General features: G+C 43.5%; 2 long non-coding RNA genes across 2 annotated transcripts; one reads left to right on the top strand and one right to left on the bottom strand.

The window, feature by feature from the left end:
- Positions 1 to 4,733: 4,733 nt before the first annotated feature.
- On the bottom strand, positions 4,734 to 5,397 carry LOC141597221 (uncharacterized). The gene is made up of 2 exons (XR_012522722.1): positions 5,120 to 5,397; positions 4,734 to 4,935 (listed from the first exon to the last, which is right to left on the bottom strand). It is a non-coding gene; the product is annotated as an uncharacterized LOC141597221 (long non-coding RNA).
- A 267-nt stretch (positions 5,398 to 5,664) lies between these two features.
- LOC141597222 (uncharacterized) lies at positions 5,665 to 7,136 on the top strand. The gene is made up of 2 exons (XR_012522723.1): positions 5,665 to 5,813; positions 6,809 to 7,136. It is a non-coding gene; the product is annotated as an uncharacterized LOC141597222 (long non-coding RNA).
- The last annotated feature ends 8,170 nt before the right edge of the window (positions 7,137 to 15,306 follow it).

Genomic DNA, 15,306 nt, shown 5'->3' with positions numbered 1-15,306 from the left:
AAACCATCACTTCTCCTTGTTTTATCACTAATCACCTTCAAATTTCGTCAGCTCATCATACTCATGGTCTCCTGGTTGATTTTCCTTGCCACCAAAATAATGCAGCCCTTTATATCAAGCCTCCGACTAGCGGCGATACCAATACTGAATTTCAAGTGACTGAATTAGCAAAGCCGGCCTTTGACTGTCGGATTAGAGGCTCATATCATGGTTTAGTCTTGCTCCATCATCCAGTTAACATAGACCGATTTTATGTAGCCAATCTATAGTAAGCGTACCTTCTTTTCCTCTGTTTGCCAACCTCTCTCCGAAATACTTTGACTTAACTTGGGCTAGCATTGCTTTCTCGTATGCTTCATCAATCAACCGTTACAAAGTTGTGATTGGGATTCAGCTTCACGGTAAACACCTTCTTCAATATTTTCCACTACAGGTTTGGGTTTGTACAGTTGGCATTGACCAATATTGGCGAAAACTTGAGCTACAAGGCCTGGACCAGATATGTGCGACTTCTAGTAGTCGCATAACTTATCCTACTTCTACAAGTGTTGGAGGGATTGTTTATTGGAGTTGTTGTCGTTTTCCCTATGGTTGTGCCCTCGATGTTGACACCGAAATATTTTACCGGTTTACTACGTCCGCTACACCAAATACTATCCCACGTATTCATCGTCCTCGGTATTGGATCATATGTTTACAAACAGGCCTTGGTTTGGTGATATCCTAAAAATTGGAAGTGATTATGTTTTGTGGGAGTTGTACGAGTTAACTGACCTCAAATCTAGTACATGGACCAAAATCATAGACATTGATGTTAGACTCATCCGTAGTCAAGTTGAAAAATACTTTCAATCCACGGGTTATTGGTCCTTGAGACCTCTTGTTTATACAAATGATGAAAAGCTTTGGTTTTTTAGCCGTTTTCGTCCAATAGACTTGTTTTATTACAATTTGAGGGACGGAAAAGTTGTGCCGGTTCCGTTTCCGGTTCCGGTTCCAGTTCCGGTAATTGAGAAAGATATCTCTGCTTACCATCATTTCAACACATTGCTAGCATTGACGAATTGTTGAGATGTGCTGCCCAGATATGATCATAATTCCTTGGTTAAATTTGTACTATGCATCGCCTTTTGAAATAAATGTGGTCGTAATTTATTGTAACCAATGTAATTTATGCGATGATGTACTAGGCTACTAGCTTGTCAAAGGACTTTGCCTGTAAATCCAATTGGTCACCGGTACGTTGCATACGCAACAATAAAAATCGTTATCTAATCATTGAATATTGTACTCCAGTTTATCAATGGGATTATTCTTATACCATATTATCAATGGGATTATTCTTCTTATACCATATTATCAACGGGAATGTTATATATTTGCCAGAAATTTTCAAAGCCATAGGTTTAAGATAGGTTTAATGCTACATTGTCCGAATAAGTTAGAAGTTTTAGAGTTACGTCTTGAAAGGATTAACAAGATGGTTTGGAATCAAGAAGCCGTATTTGTACCCGTTGAGCATGTGAAGCACATAAAGTTGTATATATCGGAGTGTCGATCTTTTTTGGGAAAGAAATGTTGGATTTAGTGACACTCTAACTGATACGCCTGCTCCTAGTCCTGGCTACTCGTCTGTCCCACAATATAATAAAACCCAAACCAAAGTATACTCGCAACTCTGGTACCATGATCAATATATTCACAAAATTTGCACCCTCTTAGTATTTACTTGGCCAAACCTCAGTTTTACCGATCAAGTTATGGTGTTTGCTCTTTTATTTCGCGTAAAACAAATTTACTATGCTATTATGCTATCTTTTTATCACTTTTACTTAAATTGTTGTGTGTGTTTTCCTATCATCGTCGCAGGCCGTGACTCTCTTAGCTCTACAATTCTACATCGGGTTTAGTACGATAATAATCTATCGCTCTTCTCATTCATCCAATCAAACCGCAAATTATTTTATGAGACGGTCTCACGGTATAGGACGGTCCATTTATATAAAAATCACTCTTTTATTGATAGTAATAAATGAATTATTTTTTTCTAGATAAGGACCGTCTCACAGTGTAAGACCGTCTTAGGCGGTTAGGCCTAGTTTTTTTTTGGACTAAAACTGGCTAAATTGAACTCAACTTAATCATAAACTGAATCATAAGAAGTGAAATTAAGTTAAAAAAAAAAACATGAGCTTGTTTAGAATTTGTGGGCCAATCAAAATATACGAGTTGTTACTTGTTAGGATTTATAGGCATAGTCATCCATAGCAAATACAAGTATTAAATACGGAGTATTAGGTTACCATAAACCCTAGTTTCCGTGCCGTAGACATTCAACTATGGAACCGGAACGAGACCATAGATGGAGTTCTGTTCACGACGACATCATCTCCAACATTATCTCTCACCTTGACCCTCTTCGCGACACCGTCGTTACTATTTCCACTAATAGTTTCCGCATCGAACAACATTACAAATTATATGACAAACCTACCTACAATATTTACGAATATTGGACCATCCTTGATAACCTCTTCACCTTATTCGCGCCACCCGTTATCGACACATTTTGTCTTGATATTCACTCTTACAACTACGACGAACCTCGTTGCTGGCCAATCATCGACACATGGGCTCGTCAACTACGTTTTCATCGTAACGTCCAACACATGAAGCTCGCCAGCTTTGGGGATTTCCATCAATTTGATGCTCGTCAATTGTACCTGCCAAATGTTTTTCGAATGCATTCCTTACTAACACTTGATTTGTGGTTTTACGGCGACCCCGTAGCTTGGAGACTTCCTAATTCCATTCTTCTTCCAAACCTCAAGAAATTTAATTTCCGTGAGTTCGATTATAAATATTTGGGAAGGTTTTTAAGTTGTTGCCCTTCACTTGAAGACTTGTCCTTGTCGATTAATGTTCCTCCAGATCAAAGTGTGGTTTTAATTACAAGCAAGAGTTTAAAACGATTACATATAAAATTAGAAGGGAAGTCTATCCGTGATGTTATTATCGATACTCCGATATTGGAACAATTAAATTATTGTTCTAATTCCTTATTATTAATGCAAATGCTGGCTTCTGTTTCCAATCTCAAGATGCTAACGCTCAGGACCGGCTCACCGATTAGGTTCATCAATTGGCGTACTACGTTGCCCGAATTGAATTGTCTTAAATTATCAACGAGCTTTGTAATATTTCAAGCAATACTTGAGCAACAAATGATGCATTGTCCCAATTTAGAGGTTCTGGTGTTAAATCATCTTTGCGGCTATAAGAAGGTGATTTGGAATCAAGAAGCCGTGTCTATGTTACTTCAACAAGTAAAACGTATTGAATTGTATCGGGATTTCAATCGATTTGGCAAAAATGTGTTGGATATAGTGACAATGTTGCTAACAAGTGCCAAGGTTTTAGAGAAGCTTGTTCTCTTCGGGTCTGTCCCTTGTTCTCCAAGTAGTGATAAATTGGTGAAATCTCAATTTTGCCAAACTTTATTTGAGTGTGTAGAGAGTACCTCACGATGTCAAGTCGAACTCTTAGGAGCATATGAGTTAGACTGATTACTCGCTCCGTACAAATTATCCTAATTGCTGTTTTGATGGAGAAGACGAAATTTTTGATCTCAGAAGGATGTTATGTGGATTTGCGTTTGGATTGCCAAATTTGATTAGAATGAGACGAAATTGGATTGCCTTTGGATTGAGTGTTGCCAAATTTGATCTCGTGGATTTGTAGTTTCTATGTTTTGGTGGGCGTAGCAATCCTTATACCATAGTAAGTTAACAGTGCTAGTTGAGTTCCTTGGATTTTATTATTTATATAATTAGATCGATTGATATGATTGTTTGATTTAATTTACATTTCCTCTCCTCCGTTCATTTCAGTTCACTTATTAGAAATAGCATTCACATGTAGTGAAATCGAGTAAATGGAAGAATTATAATGTTGCGCAATGCATGTCCAATTCGACTTGTTGGTGCTCACTCTATCGCTTTTCCTGATGAATTGGTCTTTAACATATTGCTTCTCATTCCTGCTAAGCTCCTTTATGAAAACATGAGGTTTGTTAGTCGGGTTTGGCGTAAAACCATCACTTCCCCTTATTTTATCACTAATCACCTTCAAATTTCGTTATCTCGTACTCACGGTTTCCTGGTTGATCATCCTGAGCAACAAAATGTAGCTCTTTATATCAGGCCTCCGACTAGCGGCGATACCAATCCTGAATATCAAGTGACTGAATTAGCAAAGCCACCCTTTGAGTGTCGGATTAGAGGCTCATATCACGGTTTAGTCTTACTCCAACATACACCGCCTAACATAGACCAATTTCATGTAGTCAATCTTGTAACTAAGTCCATGGTAAGCCTACCTTGTTTTCCTCTCGAAAGTAGTGAAGCCTTAACTTGGGCTGACATTGTTTTCTCGTATGCTTCTTAAATCAACGTTACAAAGTTGTCATTGGGATTTACCCTCATCGTAAACTCCTTCTTCAATATTTTCCACGGATTTTCGGGTCTTGAGACCTCTTGTTTATACAAATGTGAAAGACCTCTTGTTCAATAGACTTGTTTTATTACAATTTGAGGGACGGAAAAGTTGTTCCGGTTCCAATTCCGGTAATTGAGAAAGATATCTCTGCTTACCATCATGTCAACACATTGCTCGCATTGACAAATTGTTGAGTTCATAAGTATATTGATTCTTATGTATATTGAAGCCCAGAATTCATATAAACATAGATACTCCTATAATGTTTTTTATTCTCGCCCAAAACAATTATACTCTTGGAATTTACAAGATTTGTTCAATTTGAAACATGAAAAGTGCAAATCTAGCCGCCCAATGTCTTCAGAAAAGTCTCGGCCTAAAGCTCTTCAACAAGATTATTTTGAACTTTGAATTCTTCACCGACATCCATTTATGTCCCTAAAATGCAAAAGTGAAACACAAATATCAAATTAAAATTGCTGAAAATCAAACCCAGAGCTATAATCAACAAGAAACAAGCTCCTTCAACCTAAAATCAAATCAACAAACTATATAAAATTATTATTAAAGCTATCAACCAACAACAATAGATCAACAGTTATGAAGAAAAGTATGTTCTTACCTTTTAAATGACAAACCCAGAATCATATCAAGGCTTGATGCTGACTTTTAAAGGTAAAGTAATAAACACAATCTCTCAACCATTTCTGTAAGACAGCTAAATTCTTCTTTGATGTTACTGGAAGGAGACATGATTAAGATGATAGAAAGGATGAACAAATCAAGACTTGGTGTAAAGGAGAGAGGATGAGCTTAGTTGGTGAGATCTGTTTACAATGTGAAGAAAGATAGAAAAGGGAAAAAAAGGGTGCGGCTAGAACATTGATGAAAGTATAAAAACCCTAGATCTTGATTTTTGGTTTATAATGGTATATGGAGTAATTGGAGATGTTTCCTGCTTTGGCGGAAAACGAATTTCGAAACAAAATTTATCCCGCCCAACTAGCTTATTATTAGTAGTTTATTACTCTTCTGACTTGTGTATTAGTTCAATTCTTATACTATACTCCCAGGAGTATAGTTCTACATGCTCCTTATCCTTTTTTTCTTTAAAAAGAGAACAAATAATAAGAATATCCCCTAAAATATGAAAACCACCCACCCCACTCCCTCATTTTACTCTTTACTCACAAAAGCAGTTACTACAAAACCCAAAAAAACCTATTTCTTTGATCGTTTAAACCTTCCTTCCTATATTCACAAAATCAAAAAAAAAAAAATCTATGCATTTCTAGTGTTTTCAATCATCTGATCAGGTATGTTCAACTACTACACCAAAACCTAAATGTTAATTGACTTAAATTTATGTATCTTTGTCAATATTCGTTGTTAAATTGTTATTTTAGCTGATTTTAAGATACCCTTCAATGAAAAGTCGCGGAGGATTAAAACGATTATGAGGTTTTTTTTTTATATTATTTATCTTATACACCTACGAAATGTGAATATGTGTTGAGTATAGCCGTAGATTGTGAATATTGAATATCTAAACAATCAATTGTGAATATGTAATCAATTGAACGAGTTATCAAAAATAATGTGAATATGTCATATATATGTTGTGAATGTCAAACCGCCGGAAGATGTGAATGAAAAATGGTGTGAATATGTGCAAAATCTACTGTGAATGAGGTACTCTTGATGAGTAAGATAGTTATTTAGTGTAAATGTTACACATTTATGTTGTGAAGATGAAATAAACTATTGTGAATATGAATGATATATTGGTGTGAATATGTCATCAACTTATTGTGAATTTGGTGAGCAAATTTCGTGATTATGGTAGTTCTTTAGTGTGAATATGATTAATAAATGTTGCGAATATGCACAATTGTGAAAATGAATGATATAATGGATGAATATGTCATCAACGCATTGTGAATTAGGTGATCAAGTTCACTGACTATGATAATTCATTATCGTGAATTTGACATACATATGCTGTGAATATTGAACAACCATGAATACGAATAATAGATGGTGTGAATATTTGATAAACATATTGTGAATTAGGTACTTAATCTTTTTTACTATGATAGTTATTAATATGAATATGACATACATATGGTATGAATATAGAACATTTGCGAATACGAATAATTAATAGTTTTTTATTGGGTTTTTTTTGCATGAGTTAATTGAAGTTTATTAATATGACAAGTTGTGTGGTGTGAATATGAGATGAATTTGCGTGTGAATACAACAACTGAATGGTATGAAAATGTCTTTTTGTTCGTGATTTATGATGTAGTGCTGGTGCCAATAACAACGACAGTGATGAAGAATGTAGAGCTAAAAATGTTCGGTGCAAAGTAAAGGAAGATCTGACCTTGAATAAGAAATTTAATAATACCGATATGTCTTAGAAGATGATGGAGTTGATGGGAACAATACGAGAGAAGATATGGAAGATATGATTACGAACTATAAACTTGATAAATTCGAGTACAAATAGAAGAAAAATTGTTGAATTTGATAGAATTTTAAATTTGATAAATTAAGTAATTTGTAAAAAAAGAAAAAGAAAAAATAAACAGTGATGTTGTGGTGTAGTGGGTAGTTAATTTTGTCTTTTTTTTTTTTTTTTTTTTAAATATGGGTGTATACTACTCCATACACCTGTGTGTAGGATATAATTTGCCGTATTAGTTAGTACACATGTACAGTGAAGTACATTTTGCTACCAATTTTAGCAACTGGCGAAAATTTGATTGCAAAGCAGTGACCAAATAATGGTTAGTTGCTAATTCGCAACTAAAGTCTGCAACTAAATTCATTTTGGTCGCTGATTCGCAACCAATATTGAGTTGGTTGCTCATTAGCAACTAATTAATAAATGGTTGCTCCAGTTGGTCGCTGAACGACTTTTTTCTTGTAGTGAGATATGATCATAATTCCTCGGTTAAACTTTAACTCTGTATCGCCTTTTGAAATAAACTAGTTTTATGACCCGTGAAATTCACGGGGTTGACTTTTCTATTTTTTTAACGTTGTATCGTCAAAGTGTAATTCGCTTTTCGTTTGCTGTGTATTTAGTGATAGTGGATATTTAGTGATAGTGGATATTCATTCGGCTTCAGTGCCATGTTTCACATTCTTGTTGCTCAGGCCATAATTTGGTAGCGTGATGTTGATGAGGCCATTGCAGTTATGTTAACGATATTTGACACCATCTGTTTGTGTCAGTGTTTTTGTAATATTTGTGTTAATTCACATACAATCGTTAATCATATATATTTGATGGGGCATATTCTGCACCGCTGACCAAGTCAACATGATTGAGCAAGGTCAAAGATATCCACAGCAAGTCAATGACTTAGACATACCAGCCGATGCATCCTTTCGGCCTGCCAGCCTGGGTCTCGGCATGGCAACCTACCAGCCGGGGCACATACCCGCGTACTCATATCCAAGAACCCTCGGCATGGAGTCAACCAGGCTCGCCGGCCTGCCATGGGTCCCTCGGCCGAGGGTAGATCAGTCTTTCCACCTGCTACGCCACTTGGCCCACTTGGCCACTACGTGACAAAAGGTGAAAGTCTATAAATACTCCTCAATCCTCATTGAGGAAGGGATCCAGAATCTAACCTAAGAACCACTTAAATTGGTATTATCTCTCTCATCTCTCTACAATACACGTCCGCGAGCTACATACTACTTAATCACAATAAGTTCACTGACTTGAGCGTCGGAGTGAGTACGCTTGGCACAAAGCCAAGCCCTCAATTCGCTCATTGTTGCAGGAGAGGCCGAGGAGAGCAGTCAAGGCTAGAAGAGGCATTATTCGACAAAGCTAGCGTGGTAAACAAACCTGCTTCGGAATTCATACCCGGAACAATTGGCGCCGTCTGTGGGGAAAAACAGATACTAGAAGCTAGTCATTCCCTATATAAAAAAAAAAAAAAAAGAAAGAAGAAAACCCACCCAAAAAAAGCTAAGAAGATGTCAAAAGAACAAGAGGTGTTCGTAACCGAAGAGCCCCTCCACCCAGGTGATACCGTCCACACTGGGAATTGTGCAACCCTCCACCAGCCGGATAATTCAACCGGAGTCCGGGATGCCAATAATGCCGATACGCCACGCCGCCGACTGTGTCACCGTCATGGGACGTGTGGTTGATGCAAAGCAAAGCCGGGCGACTCCTGGACTTGATTGTCGGTCTGCGCCGGCTCACACCGTCACACCGATAAGAGCGGCGGGACCCGTCCAGGAAGCTAGGGCCCAAAAGGTGACTCCGAGAAACCTGAACGAAGCACTAAGAGAGGCTGAGACTACCAAGACGCCGGGGGAGCCCAGAGTGTCAGTGGTAGAACTAAGCCCTTCCCGCACTCGCGGAAGGACGATGTCGCCGCGACACCCACGAGGCATGCCCCAGACGAGCGAAAGGAGTTCGACTCACCAGAGTCGGAGAAGGAGTCCGACTCACCACCAGTCGAAGAAGGAGTCCGACTCACCGAGTCGGAGAAGAAGCCCTTCCCGCCACGGGGAGAGGGGCCGGACTAGGGATGCGAGGAGCCGATCGCCGCGTGTCATTAGACACGTGGTCGACGACCCCTCGGTGCCTATGTCCTAGAAACCCAGTGCCGCCAAAGCTAAAGCTACCGTCCATATCATACAAAGGAGAGGGCGACCCAACCGATCATGCCGAGGCTTTCGAGTCTCACATGTCGGTGTGGGAGCAACTGACGAGGTGCAGTGCCGAGTTTTCCCAACGACCTTGGTTGGAATGGCGCAAAGCTGGTACAAGGGACTGCCCGATGGGTCGGTATACTCCTATTCCGACCTAAGAGACGCGTTTTTGGCCCAGTACTCTACCAATAAAAGGAGAGCCGTTGAGACATCGGATCTCCTGACCATCAGGCAGGAGGGAGGCGAGTCACTCCGAAGCTATGTGAAGAGGTTCGATGCCAGGGTTCAGCAGATTAGGGAGCTGAACAGCGAACTAGCGGCCTTCGACCGATGAAAGGCCTCCCGGGGGACTTGAAAACGAGCTCATCAAGTGCGGTGGCTCGAGCCTTGAGTCCGCCAGAAATTGGCCGACTGTGCCATTAAGGTCGAAGACTATCACAAAATATGGGTAGGCCACGGCGAGGCCGGGCACTCAGAAAGAAAGAGCCACCGGGAGGACAAGCCGGATGAAGGGCGCCGTGACAATAATAGGTCGCGGACCGACAGACCCGCCAGAAGCAGTAACCCGGCGGACGGGGAGTTCAGTCCGTACTACCATAAGAAGTACAAAGATCACACCCCCCGGTCGTATCGGGCCGAGGTCTTCTCCCGAGCGAAACGAGGGGCGAGGAAGTGGGAAAGGCCCCCAAACCTGGGGGACGGTGACACGAGTCCATCTTTGTGAGTACCACGGCCACACCGGTCACTTAACCAACGACCGCCGCATTTGAAGAATGCCATAGAGGAGCCGATCCGAAAAGGAGCCTCGGCAAATATGTGTCGGAGGCCAAAAGACTAACACCGGTGGCTCGATAAAAATCCGTCTTTCAACGAATAGGAACAATTCATGTTGTCATCGGGGGAAACGAGAACGGCGGATCCGCTAACGGGCACAAGCGGCACTGAACGAGTCAGATCAGCCGTCAACTTCGTGCCCACTACAGCGGCCCGCGCTTCCAATATCCCGAACATAACTATTGGGAAGAAGGACTACGAAGGAATCATCGCCCCGCATAGCGACCCACTCGTAGTCCACTTAGACATAGCCAACCACCTGGTAATGAGATGCCTGATTGACACGGGTGCTTACACGAACATCATGTTCAGGGAGTGCTTTCGGGGCTCGGCCGAAAATTGCGGACCTTAGCCCGTGCACCAACCCTTGTATGCCTTCTCGGCAGCTTGGTCCCCCCGGGGTCTATCAAGTTACCAGTGATGTTCGGCCAGTCCGACGCGGCCAAGAATGTGATGTCCGAGTTCGTGGTCATCGACGGCTCATCCGCATACAACGTTCTCATCGGTCGTGTCACCCTGAGTGAGGCCGATGCTGTAATGTCCATCCGGGCCCTGACACTGATGTATGTCTCGGACCGCGGGGAAGTTCATAAACTCGTCTCAAAGAACGAAAAAGACGAGGTGGTCAACGTCCAAATATCGGCCAGAGGATGCAATATGCAATCCTTCAAAGTGGCAAAGAAAGAGGAAAAAGGGAAGAACCCATCCTTAAGACAGGAGGACGAACCGATGAGCACCAATCACGTCGCCATGGTCGAAGGGGCTGAGACCGAACAGATAGAGATTGATCCAGGACGCACCGTGACCGTCGGTGTCGGCCTGGAACCAAAATTCGGGCCGGTCTCCTAGACCGCCGAGAAAGAACAAAGACGTCTTTGCGTACTCACCGCCGAGATGCCAGGTGTAAGCCGAGAAGTCATCGTTCACAAGTCGAACGTACTACCCGGCGCTCGCCCCGTGAAGCGAGAGGGTGAGAAACTCCTCGGCCGAAAAGGAAGATGCCATCAAGGCCGAGGTTGATAAGTTGTTAGATGCAGGCTTTATCATCCCTTGTACGCACTCGAATGGCTAGCTAATGTTGTAATGGTTAAAAAGTCATCGGGGGGGTGGAGGATGTGTGTTGATTTTACGCAACTTAATAAAGCATGCCCGAAAGATTGCTACCCCTTGCCTCGGATAGATAGCTTAATAGACGCAACGGCAGGCTACACAATCCGAGCTCGCTCGACGCCTTTTCAGGATACCATCGGTATTCATGGCGAGAGGAAGACATGCCTAAATGCGCATTCATCACCATACACGGCACCTACATGTACAAAATGATGCCGTTTGGTTTGAAAAATGCCGGCGCGACTTACACAAGACTGGTGGACAAAATATTCCAAAATCAAAAAGGGCGAAACATTGAGGCCTACGTCGACGATGCTATTGTCAAGAGCAAGTCTGACGGCGAGCACTTAGCCGATTTACACGAGACATTTTGTTCACTAAGGAAATACAAGATGAAGCTTAACCCGACAAAGTGCAACTTCGGTGTCGGGCCAAGCAAATTCCTCGGCGTGCTTGTCGGCGCCGGGGAATTGATGCCAATCCAGAGAAAGTGCGAGCAATTCTAGACCTGCCGGAGCCGAGGAATCGCAAAGAGGTCATGATATCGACCGGGAGGATGGCGGCCCTTGCCCGATTTATCTCTCGGTCAGCCGACAAGAGCACCCCATTCTTCAAAGTGCTAAAGGGGAATAAGGACTTCTGGCTGGGGGAGGAACAGAGCACGGCTTTCAAACAATCGAAGGCCCATCTCGCAAACTCACCCGACCCGTCCTGCCCGACGCTGGGGAAACACTATATCTATATCTAGCAAGAACCTCGGCCACGGTCGGTCCGTAATCGTCGAGAAGAAGAAAACAAGAAAGACCAATCTACTTTATCACCATACATCGTTGCCTGCCGAGAGAAACTACCCGCTGATTGAAAAAGCAGCCTTTGCCGTGGTTGTTGCCGCAAGGAAGTTGAAACCCTACTTCGACGCACATCCCATGACGGTCTTAACCGACCAGCCGTTGGAGAAAACACTGGAAAAATTCGAACAATCAGGCAGACTTATCAAATGGGCAGTGGAGCTATCTGGCTTCGGCATTCAATACAAACCAAGGCCTTCGATAAAGGGGCAGGCGCTGGCAGACTTCTTGGCCGAGTGCACATATCAGGAAGAATCGTGCCCAGGCATGTGGGAGGTATATACCGATGGATCCTCCACAGCGAACGGCTCAGGAGCCGGCATCCTTATCATCAGCCCAAACGGGGACGAGTTCGAGTACGCTTTGAAGTTTACCTTCTCGACCTCAAACAACGAATCCGAATATGAGGCAGTGATAACCGGAGTTGAGTTAGCCAGAGCCGCCGGGTAACACATCACTTTGAAAACAGACTCTCTCTTGGTGACTAACCAATACGAAGGAGAGTCTGGCTTCGGGACGATGGGATGGTAAGATACCGGAAAAGGTAAAAGCCGAGACCTCAAAATTGAAGTCATTCAAAATGCGACACATCCCTGTGTCCGAGAACAACGGGCCGACGCTCTCTCAAAGCGGCGTTCAACCATAAAGAATATCACCGCACCGTGCTAGTGGACATCGGGAACGCTAAAAGCATTGACGAAACCATCGGCATGGTGTGCGACGTGGAAGCCGAGACGACATGGATGACTCCGATAAAGAGGTTCAAACCGACAAATGAGTTCTGGGAGGACCGCAATCTCTTACAAAAGATAAAGAGGATCGCAGCAAGGTACTTGGTATTTGAAGGAGAGTTATACAGGAGGTCCGTGACAAGGCCACTCTTGAAGTGTGTCGGTCCAACCGATGCGAGCTAATCTTGTAAATACACGAAGGCATCCGTGGTCATCACATGGGGCAAGAACACTAGCCCACAAAGCTCTCCGAGCCGGCTACTTATGGCCCACCATGCTTGAGGATTCCGAAACAAAACCGAGAAAATGCAACGGTTGTCGGATGCACGCTCCGGTGATACACGCACCTTCCCGAGACCCGCAAAGTGCTTAATCCCCTTCCCTTTGCACAGTGGGGAATGGATCTACTAGGGCCATTCCCAACGGCATCCGGAGGAAGAAAGTTCCTAATAGTCGCCGTCGACTACTTCACCAAATGGGTTGAGGCCGTGGCGCGCACTGCAAAGCGCGGCGGCCGTAAGAAAGGTGATCTGGGAAAATGTCATAACTCGTTTTGGGTTACCCCAAGTCATGGTGTTCGACCATGGCCGAGAATTTTGGAGTGACACAATAATGAGCTGGTTGGAAGAACTCGGCATCAAATTTGCATACTCCTCCGTCCCGCCACCCCGCAGCAACGGACAAAGTGAGGCGGAAGCCTAATAAAACGATCCTCAACGGCTTGAAGAAGACAGTTGAAGACCTCAAGGGAAGATGGGCCGATGAGCTACCCGGCGTTCTATGGTCCCTCCGGACCACGGAGAAAGAAGCAACGGGGAACAGTCCTTTTCACCTAGTCTACGGGTTAAAGCGCGATCCCGCCGATTGAAGCAACGGTGCCAACATTCGAACGGCCACTTTTAACCGGATGAAAACGAGGAAGGCCTAAGAACCTCCCTGGACCTGGTCGAAGAAAGCCGAGATACGGCACGCCTCAACTTAGCAAAGATATATCGAGCCGAATGAAAAGGGCCTACAACCGAAGAGTCCACAAAAGGGACTTAAAAGTAGGAGATCTGGTCCTAAGGAAGTCATTTGCCACCAACAAAGGAAGCATCCATGGCAAGTTGACGGCCAATCGGGAGGGTCCCTACAAGGTAGTTGAAGAAATGAGGCGGGTACATACGGGTGACGGACATGGGAGATATACCTTTGATGAGCCATTGGAACACGACAATCTTTAAAATACTTTGTATAAACAGAGTTGCCCAAAACAATTGTTGGCACCCCAATGCATATTCATATCTAATGAGGAATCATCCAAGTTTTTCATCAAAGTGTTAATCCACCCCAATCAGAAGGCATACTAAACATATGTACACAAAGCAGACGGCGCTAAAACCTCGATCACCGATCATCCCGGCCTTTAACGGAGTGACGGGGGACGAGCCGATATGCTAACATATGTTCAACGGCGGTCAAAACGTAAACTCCGTTGCCCCGGTAATTGGCCGGGAAGAGACGAGTGAAACGCGACTGCCCTCGGCAAATTAAGACCGAGTTTAAAGACGTTAAACACAGTTGAGATACGCATTCCAACTGCCTCGGCCAAGCCGAAGGTAAAAACGATGAAGCGCTCAATTAATTAACGCAACTGCCCTCGGCAAATTAAGACCGAGTTTAAAGACGTTAAACACAGTTGAGATACGCATTCTAACTGCCTCGGCCAAGCCGAAGGTAAAAACGAAAAGCGCTCAATTAATTAACGAATCGCCTCGGCAAATTAAGACCGAGTTTAAAGACGTTAAACACAGTTGAGATACGCATTCTAACTGCCTCGGCCAAGCCGAAGGTAAAAACGAAAAGCGCTCAATTAATTAACGCAACTGCCCTCGGCAAATTAAGACCGAGTTTAAAAACGTTAAACACAGTTGAGACACGCATTCTAAACTGCCTCGGCTGAAGCCAAAGGTAACAACGAAAAGCGCTCAATTAATTAACGCAAGAAGACAAGTGAAGGAGTAAATCAAAAGGCCTCGGCCAAGCCAGAGGCAAAGCAAGCAAAATCTCATTAAGGAAAAGGTAACGAGTTACAAGAAGGAGAAACACAGACGACGGCCGTCCCCTTTGGGATAAGCCAAGACTCTACCTACCAAGGTTTTACAAAATACAAGGAAAAGTAAAGCAAAAGGTTACGGACTGGTTCTTTGAAGCGCCAAAAGGATGGCAGGGAGAAAAGGCTTAATAGTTGGCCCCCGAATAGCTGAAGCTATCCGAGACGCCGGGTGAGCCTGGTGACGACCGCCCGTCTCCCTATGCTGTTCTTTCGCTTGCCCTTACCGCCATCGCCAGCGTTACCCTCGTTGAGCGACTTAGATGCGCTCCGGGCGCCTTAGCATCCTCGGCTTTCTTAGCGACCTTAGCATCCTCACCGCCTTCGCCCAGCAGAGACTCCTCCTCGGCCGCCCTCGTCTTCTCTGCAAGGGCCGCCTTTGCAGCGGTCGCCTCCTCCTCCTTCTTGGCCCTCGCATCCTCGGCAGCCTTATCCGCCGCAGCCTTCTCTTTAGCTTCGAGCCTATCATCGAACAGCTCGTCAAATTTTGTCCACCGAAAGGAGC

This window comes from Silene latifolia, chromosome 8 (genome assembly GCF_048544455.1).
Source record: "Silene latifolia isolate original U9 population chromosome 8, ASM4854445v1, whole genome shotgun sequence".
Classification (NCBI taxonomy): Eukaryota; Viridiplantae; Streptophyta; class Magnoliopsida; order Caryophyllales; family Caryophyllaceae; genus Silene; species Silene latifolia.
The sequence above is the reverse complement of the archived record's forward strand: the minus strand, read 5'-3'. Positions and strand labels throughout refer to the sequence as shown.